Source organism: Amphiprion ocellaris, chromosome 1, assembly GCF_022539595.1.
Source record: "Amphiprion ocellaris isolate individual 3 ecotype Okinawa chromosome 1, ASM2253959v1, whole genome shotgun sequence".
In the NCBI taxonomy this organism is placed as follows: domain Eukaryota; kingdom Metazoa; phylum Chordata; class Actinopteri; family Pomacentridae; genus Amphiprion; species Amphiprion ocellaris.
In genome coordinates this window covers 6,243,463-6,253,170 of record NC_072766.1, presented here as the reverse complement: position 1 = coordinate 6,253,170, position 9,708 = coordinate 6,243,463, and the positions used below count along the sequence as shown (strand labels likewise).

General features: G+C 38.3%; 1 long non-coding RNA gene across 1 annotated transcript; it reads left to right on the top strand.

Annotated features, from left to right (window-relative positions):
* Window positions 1–2,964: 2,964 nt before the first annotated feature.
* LOC129349687 (uncharacterized) lies at window positions 2,965–4,591 on the top strand. The gene is made up of 2 exons (XR_008602790.1): window positions 2,965–3,164; window positions 4,101–4,591. It is a non-coding gene; the product is annotated as an uncharacterized LOC129349687 (long non-coding RNA).
* Window positions 4,592–9,708: the final 5,117 nt, after the last annotated feature.

The window sequence follows — 9,708 nt, the reverse complement described above, 5'->3', positions numbered from 1 at the left end:
CTACCACCAATACTGCCAATAGTAGTTATAAAGACTAACTCATGTATATCCAGATTACCATCTATGTTCTTCCTCCAAACCCATTTTATGATTGGGATTACAGGCAGTTCTTTAGGACTGCTCTCAAATAATTGAAATGTTACTAAACAAGGTTAAACTTATCAAATTAAGCTCTGGTCTCCAGTATATTGGCGAATTCGGTTCTTTGTACTTAATTTATTAGCATGATTTCTTTTAGGGATGGGCGCTAAATCGATTTTATCGATTAATTCGAGTTTGTACTTAATGTCGATTTGTTTTTATGAAAATCGATTTTCTCATCAACATCCGCCTTCCCGCTGGGCTCCCGTAGTTCAGAGTGCGCCCCCCTCCCCCCGCGCTTGATACACAAACAACATGGCGGCGAGCGGTGCAGATCTAAAGGCGCGTGTCCACTAGATGCGATTTTCCCGCACGGCAACGCACCACATCTGAAAATGGCACGGACGGCGGTCACGAGCGGACCACAACATGGTCACATGACAGCGCTGAGCAACAGCAGGCCGCTACGTGGTGACGTCACCGAGCTTTCAGCTGGACAGTCCGGCAGACAAGTCGGATAAACACAGCGGCTCGGCCGCAAACTTTCCCTTTTATTTCAACAAACACGTCAGTGAAAAGTATATCTGAAAGCATTTGAAGCGAGAAATAATCTGCAGCAGCTAAATCTGTCCTCGTTTTAGGTCACTGACTCCTAGTTTAGAAGTTTGAGGACAGTTTAACGATACGTGGAAACTCCGCACGCCGCATGCAATTTGCATAAAGTAGAAGTCAGTCTACTTTATGCAAATGAGCTGCAGCCCTTTCCAGGTAAACACACCGGATCACAGCTGGAAATGCACTGCAACTGGACCAGCATGCCACATGCAGCGCATTTCCAGCTGCGATCCGGTGTGTTTACCCGAAGAGGGCTGCAGCTCAATTGCATGAAGTAGACTGGACTCTGGCATACAGAGATTAGGTAGGGGGCAAAAAAAAAAATCGGATAAATCGTGAATCGGGATTTTTTGTGAAAAAATCTGAGATTTTTTTTTTTAGGCCATATCGCCCAGCCCTAATTTCTTTTTAATATGTTGTGTACAGGCTTAATTACATCAGGCATGGCAATTTTCCGCCGTTCCGCAGAAAACCGCCGTTTTAATTTTCAAATTGATCATTTCTGTGAATCGTCCAAATCCGTTGAGAAAATTTTAGGGGGGGTGAGGTATGTTTTTGTTACTCTTGCTCCCGGTTTTTGAGAAGCGCTCAGCGTTTCTCCCGTAGCGTAACAGACAAAGAGAACCAGTCTAGCTCCTGCTGCATTGTAAAAGGCCTTGTGATTGGTCGAAATTGGTTAGCTGCCAACGATTGGACCAATCAAATTGCTCGATGCATTCTTTTGTTACAATTCATGGCGGCATGTTCGTGTTGGAATTTTGAGCTATTGGGATCGTTTTCGGTGGAATCATGAGGTTTTTATCGAAAGATCAAGAGTCATCGGTGCTAGAAATAGAGAAAAATGTCAAAAACAAGTTCTGATGGAATTGGCTTGAGAGAAAAGTCATTTGAGTCATTTAACAAAACACTGGGTATTTGACTCATGACTCAGGGCAAAATGAATCCCTGATAGTGTTTAAAGAGTGTTCTGGAAATGTAAAAAAAAACTGACACAGCTGACTCCATAGAGCAGGGGTCACTAACTGGCGGACTGCGGTCCGGATCCGGACCCAGACTCCGTCTTATACAGACCGGACCTGTAATCAGTAAATTATAACGGGATTTTAAATTTGACCAGTCGCTTCTGTTTGACCGGCACAGCTTTCCCAGTGTTTACGGCATTAGTTAGCAGCTCAGGAAACACACAGACCAATTACGTACGAGTTCAGCCATCCCACGTGACGCTACTCAGCCAATGAAGTCTCTGCATTGCAGCTGCTAAACATCACAGCTCTGCGTTCAGAAAACAGTTGAGAGGTGAGAGACAGACAAAAAAGGAAATGAATAAAGCGACACCGAGAGGGAAATAGTCCTGCACATGTTGACCATGTTTGGCTCAACATACAGCTGGAGGCACCTTTCTCAACTATGAACATAACAAACATGACAAAACTGAATATGGTTTCAGACTGACCAATGAGCTCCAAATGTGTTTGAGAACGACCCTGACACCATTCAGACCACAATACACAATTCAAAAAGTTGTGGCAGGGCAAACTGCAGCTCAGTTCTCCCATTAAGCAGCATGGGATATAAGGGGAGTAACAAGACGGAAAAAAATGTAAAAGTGTACAATTGTTTACATTTTTTGAGATTTAGGTATTGTTAAAGATGTATATAAGCTGGTTTGGGTTGTTCAGTCATTATTTTTTCAAGTTCTGCACTTAATTTTAAGATGTACAGTTATATCAAAAGTCATTTGTTAGTAAATGTCAAAATGTTTTTGAACCGTACTGAATTTATTTGATTTGATGGTCAGCTATTGATTACATGCACAGGCTAATAAAACTTCTAGGTTACATCAACATATATCACACTAATTGAAGGCAGACTTTATGATGTTTCGGACCTTTGCTTTAATACATTTTCTCTGACTGGACCACTTTGAATTTTAGTTGACTACCCCTGCCATAGAGAAAACTGTGACATTAGAAGTGACTTTGTGACCAGTGTAGAACTCCAGTGTAAATAGTGTTAAAAGACCTATAGAACTGTAAAAATTGTAGGACTAAATGCAGTGAGACATTGAAGAAAAAGTAAGTTAACTTTTCATTAAATTAACTTATTCATTACAATCTAGTCTTCTGTAATTCTATGCATGTTTTTCATTCTAAATCACCTCTATTTTACTGAAAACCTCTCAGTTCAAGGGGGGGCTGCGCCCCCCTGGACCCCCCCTGAAGATTGTATACCGAACATTTTCAGCTGAAATCAAAATTTGCTGTTGCCATGCCTGTTACATCTCTGTCTACTTTTCTTACTCCATGTAGGTTTCCCAGAGACTATGGGTTGAGGAGGAATTGGAAGTTTGTCGGCTTAGACCTGGTGTCATTCCATCAGTGTTAAACTTCCTGGCTCATCTTGGAAGAGAACGTGCCAGAAAGACCACGACCAAGCAGCCTTGAGATCTTAGGCAGCGTCTCCCTGAGGTGGGTGTCAACAGTGTTCACAGTCAGGTCTGTGGTAATCCCGTCAAAAAACAAAACAGAAAAAAATCTAGATTATAAATCAACACGTAACCAAAGCACTCTGTGTATAACGCCATAGTATAGGATGTAGTTCAGAAAATGTCAAAGTATAGTATGCTTTACTCAAGAATAACATAGTATGGCCTGTAGTTCATAGTATAGCATTTTGGCAAGAAAAAAAAACAAAACATAGATTATTATGTGGTTCAAAAAGCGCAAAATGATAGGATGTTGCCTAAAATTGTCATGTATGATATGTGGTTCAAAAAATGTCATAGTGCAGTATATTGTCAAAATAGTATGTAATTCAAGAAAACATCAGAGTATAATATGTCGTCTAAAAAATGCCATAGAATAATAATTTCATTGCACAAGTGAAAGTATAGTAACTTTTAAAACTGTTCGAATTCTTATATGTTGCTAAAAAAAACCAAAAAAAACTAAAACAAAAAAAATCACAGTAATATGTCAATTAAAAAAGCCTATAGTATAGCGTGTCGCCCAACAAACATCATAGTATAGCATGTCGCTCTAAAAACGTCACAGTATAGCCTTTAGTCCACAGCTGTCAGTAGGTGAGGAGCAACACAAAAACAGTCCAAACGCTGGTTTCCAGAGGGTTAGATGAGAATTTATTTGAAAGAGTAAGTTTACAACAACACATGTGAGGGGGTTAAAAACAAATGGGTGTTAGTAAAATAAAAATAAATAAACAAAACTAAAAGTGAACTTCATGTTGACATTGATGGGCATTCCAACCAGGAACAAAGTAAAAGATAATCAATACCAAAAAAAACTCTTCCTGTTCACCTCTTAAAACCCAAAAACACACCGCAGTAGCACCCTAAACTAAAACTAACAATGGGTTCCCTGTTTTCCTTTCTGAACAATTCAAAGGTCCCTCTCTATCTCCCCACACATCCACCAACCACTGGAACACATCTCCAAAGTTCTGTCGGGCCAGCTCAGCTTCCCCTCAGAAGAAGTGCTGCCACCTGCCAGATGAAGGAGCCTTTTGAGAGGCAGCTGGCATCGTGATTGGACTGTACTTTGGTCTGTTCCAATCCAGCTTCAGCTCCAGAGACGGCAGGCGGGACGAGTCAACGGAGGCCTGGTGGACGAAGGCATGCAGCTGAGTACAATCCAGAAAACAACAGAGGAGGAGTGCAGGGCCAGAACAGAGTAGCATCGTATGTCTCTTAGAAAACATCATAGTATAGCCTTTGGTATGATAAAACGCCATCATATACATCGTATATTGTACAAATAACAAGTCAAAGGAAAGAGACATACATTGTAGAATTGTAGTAATTGTGAGCTGACTGATTTACTGATTATCAGTATTTTATTTTTTACTGATTTACGGTAATAAATACATTTAAAAATGGTGCTACTTTGGCTCTGAACCTTTATCTACCTGTGGTCGCTCTGTCTTCTGGAGTGATTTGATTGGTTATACGTAACGAATAAAACTCCTTTAACTTAACATCTGTAAACAAAACAAAAACGTATCAACAAAGTTTTCTGTTAGAGTTTGTGTTCTTTAAGTTTAAATCCAAGGTTTTAAATACTTTGATTTACTGCAAATGAATATCTACTCCAAATGTCTCACTAATAATCATTATCAGCCTTAAAAACCCACAGAACATCCCTTTATACTCGACCACACTTAGTACAGTCCGGTTCCCCCTTCTATAAATCTGCTTGGAATCTTCTACTTCCTGTTTGTCAAAGTGGCCTTCTACCTGGACAGGTTTTGTTGGAGCTCATGCAGCAAACATTTTGGGTAACTGCACTTTAATATGGATGGATGACACTGAATTAGAGTCTGTTTTAATGAGACTGAGTTAAGATGTGTAGCTCTGTCATTAAATAGTAAATTATTTCTCAGAATTCACAGAGAAAAGTCTGAAATGTTTGCTAGGTTAGCGTCCCACATGTTCTTTGGTTCAGCTAAAGCTAACTCTCTCCAACTTCTGCATCTCTTGAGTTGCTTGTTGTTAAAATATCTTGCTGGAGGTGCTGAAGCTCAGAAAGTCTGAGATGTTTGTTCAAAATAAGCTCATTCTCAAGTCTTATCTGAACTGTCCTCTTTTGTTTTAACTTTCCCTAAACTTAGGAGTTAATGACAGAGCAGCACATCCAGACTCAGTCTCATTATGTAGAGATTAAACTTCAGTGTCATTGATTGATGTTAAAGTGCAGTTTTTCAAATGTTTGTTGCACATGCTCCCGACCAAACCAGTCCAGGTGGAACACGATGTGAAGAGAAAGCTCCAGAGGATGAATATCACACATTTACATTGGAAATAAATGTCCTTTACTTTGACATTGCCATGCAAATGATGTTCAAATCTTTGAGTGTTTTGTTGATGTTTGTTTCTAAATGTTTTTTGACACTCGGCCCCAAAGATTAAAACCTTTTATGGCTCACAAGCTGCAACAATTCACACATTATCAACTATCTTTCTGACTAAACTAAGATAAAAAGTGAAAAACTGCCTGATTCCTGCATCATGAATGTAAATCTTTTTGGTTTTTATGACAGTAAACTGAATATATTTGGGTTTGACATTTTATAAACCAAAACAAGAAATGAATTACTGGAGAAAACAATCAACAGATTAATGGACAAAGAAAATGTGTTTTCTAACATATATGGCTGAATTACTCCAACATTACAAGATACATACAATTTTAATTCAATTTTGTTTATATAATGCAAATTACAGGTCAAATTGTCTGAAGATGCTTTATTTTTGTATTTTTTGTCATACTTAAAATATGACAAAGTAAGAAATTTAAAGCTCTTGACTAACCCAATTTATTATTTGGTTTTTAAGAGATTAATCGACAATTAAAATAACTTTCTCCACTAAAACTAATAAACATGAGGTCAAATAGAAGGAACAGTTTTAAATACTGCAGTCCCACGACGACATGAATAACGTTTGTCAACAAAAAGTAAATCTGCTGGTGGATTCCATGAAAGTCCTAATAAATGATAATAAAGTGTGATACTAAAGGTTTGTGGTGCTAAAAATGTCCAAGTAAAGATATGAAGTTGAACATCTGGATGGAGGCTGATAAAAGTTGACCTCCCTTCATTTCTCTGGAGCGAGTCCATGGATTTTATGGATGGTGGTTAAAGACCTGCTCTTCTAGTGGTCTTCCTTCGAGTCGCTGTAAAAAGTCCGTCCATCCTGGCCGACTTCAACACCTCTTCATGACTTGTTCTGCCTCCGACCTGGTGGAAACTCCAGAAACTCAGGAAAACCTGTCGAGACTCGAAGAACTTGTGGAGACTCGAAGAACTCGTCGGGCGGGGGAAGGTGTGGTTGGAGGTGGGGGAGTAGAGGGGGGAGGCCGCCACCCACCTCCCCACCTACTCTCCGCCCTGACTCCACCTAGACTCCGCCTTGGCTCCGCCTATGTGGTCACTTCAGGAACTACGATGCCAAAGGGACGACGAATTCATGTCTTTTCATCTGATCTGTAGCTCAGTGAGTTAAGGATTTGCCTATGGAGCTGCAGGTCGCTGGTTCAAGACCAGACACTTCTTAAATTTTCTCAATATCCTGACAAAGACAAAGAAAGAAAAAGGCCGGTGGCGGGTCTTGAACCTGCGACCTTCCAGTCTGTAGGCTCTCTTCTTATCCCCCTGAGCTACTCGCTCAGATACAAATTCTTCTTTTTTTTGCGCATTTATCATCTATTTTTTGTCATTTTCGAATTTTTTTTTAACTCGAGTCTCGACTCGACCGTTTTTCTCAGGAGGTTGGACTTCAGCCTTTGTGCTGGAGGGTGGAACCCTCAGTTCCAAGACTTTCCAAAGCCTCCACACCTCCCGAGTCCTCAGGACCTGAGCTTTCAGACAGTCTGAGGGCTGACATTTTCTAAGTCCCACAGTAGTTCTCTGTTAGTTTGAACCTTTAGACAGTCCAAGGACTGAAATCTTAAAAGTTTCTCAGTACTTCTCTGTTAGTTTGAACCTTCAGACAGTCTGAGGACTGAAATCTTAAAAGTTCTTGAGTAGTTCTCTGTTAGTTTGAACCTTCAGACAGTCTGAGGACTGAAAACCTAAAGGTTCTTGAGTACTTCTCTGTTCATTTGAACCTTCAGACAGTCTGAGGACTGAAATCTTAAAAGTTTCTCAGTATGTCTCTGTTAGTTTGAACTTTCTAGTTAACAGAAGCCTTAAAACTTGTGACCATGAGTCTTGATTTCACATTTAGACCATCCATCTGAGTTCTTCTCAGACTTTCACCTGTGGGTTTTTTAGAAATCCTGAACAAACTTTGATTCTCTTCACTGAACAGTAAAGTTTGTGGAGATCAGAAGGTAACATTAGTTTGATAAATGCCTTCAACTACTAGTAGACTTTATCTGGAAATCAGTTTTCTGAAATGAGTTCTTAGTAAATCTGTCCACAATCAAACCAATAACATAGAAAGAGGAAATGTTTGAAGAAACAACTTGATGTTTTCATTTCAGACTAGAAAACACTTTAAGGCGTTTATCTGTTTTTGCTCTTTTGATCATTTTGTTTCTTCTGTTTAATTTGATCTTCTAAAGTTTAACTGGTGCCCTTTCAAAGGTTTTATCGTTAGTTTGATTCTTCTTAAATGTTTAGTTTTGCTCTTTTCTCACCTTTTATTCTGTTCTAATGTCTGATCTGATTTCGAAATGTTTTGTCTTTTTAATGTTTAATTGTTGTTTTTTCAAATGTTTTATCGGCTTGTTTGAAAAATTTCCTTTTCTTTCCCAATGTTTAATTTTTCGATTAAATCTGTTAAGGTTTTTCTTTTTAAATGTTTTACCACCTTTTAATGTTTAATTTTCTTTTTTAATGCTTCATTGTATTTTCTGTTTAATTCCTATTTAAAGTTTTATTGTCTCTAAGATTTAATTTTCTAATTAAACATTTAAATTTTTAATTAAATGTTTTGACTTTTAAAGGTTTAGTGGTCTAATTAAATGTTTTGTATTTTTCTAAATGTGTAATATTCTTGTTTAATTGTATTTTTTAAATGTTTAATTATCTAAAATATTTCATCTTTAATGTTTAATATTTTTGTTTAAAACTTTTTGTTTAATTTCATAATTACATGCTTTGTATCTTCTGTTTATCCAAATAAATATTTTGTCTAATATAATTTAATTGTATTTAATGTTTAATTTTATTTTTTAAAGTTTTATTATATTAAATGTTTCTTTTCCTTTGATTTAATTGCTTTTTTACTGTAGTTTATTTCTTTAATCTTTCTTTTCTGTCAAGATTTTAACCCCAACCTTAAAAATGAAACAAACCCTTAAATCACAATGAAAATACACATGTTGTCACAGTCATGAGTTAGTCAATTATTCAGTTTATCAATTGAGCTTTATTTGTTTAGCACCTTTCACGCAGATTACAAAACTAAACAAGCAAAGAGAAAAAACTATGCTAAAACTCTGATTAAAACTCAAAAACAAATAAAAAGATTTAACATGTTAATAAAATATGTTGTGTCCAGGGGATGGAGGGAGTTTATTGAAGTCTTCTTGGGCTCACATGGGAAATCATTTAAAATATAAACTTGATATTCAGTCTAAGGAAACTGCAGAGCGACAGAAGAACCAACAATATCTCCTGTTTTCTCCTTTAATGAGTTGACTCTTCTTGTGCTTTCAGACCAAAGAACTACAGACTCTTCACAACCTGCTCAAACTCTTGGTACAGGACCTCACCACACGGGTCAAGAAGGTTTCCTTGTCATTTCTACTCTGAAGATCACCTTCTCCTGCTCAAACTGCTGACAAATGTTTCTGCTGCTCTAAAGTCTGGTCTCCAGAACTTCCTAAAAACTCTAAAAGTCTCTTCTGCTGCAGGTTGCTATGTAGAACTGTTGCAGAAAACCTCACTAAACCACATGGAGGGGCCTCAAGATAGCTGTCCAAATGAAACCATACAAAAACCAAACTAGTACAACCCAAACGCTAAAGTCTCCTGCAGCCTACCAGAGAACCTCTGAGAACAGAGAATCAGGACAGGAACTCTTACCTTCTGGACAACCAACGTTGGTTCACAAACAAGAATACAGAATGTGTCTGACCAAAAACCTCTGAAGACTCACTACAGCCAAGATAAAGACACAACTCAGCTGCACCAAATCCACTAATCACTGCACACATTAGCACCATGTGCTAACTGTGGCTAAAGAACCACATTTACCAAGACAACTATCCAGTACAAAGCCCTAAAACACACCAAGAAACACATTAAAGCCTATTTTACTGCTGGAAGCTGCAAGCCAACGCCTAAAGAACAAACTAAAGCAATGGAGCCAAACCCGGTTCAGTGGTGGAGAGAAGCAGAGGAAATGTTTGTCTGCAGCTAAATAAAGCAGGAAGACACTGAGCTGCTCAGGTGTTCCTGATAACACCAAGCAGCTCAGGTGTTCCTGATAACACCAAGCAGCCACCTGGACAGCCAATAGGAACACAGCTTACTGGAAGTCCAGAG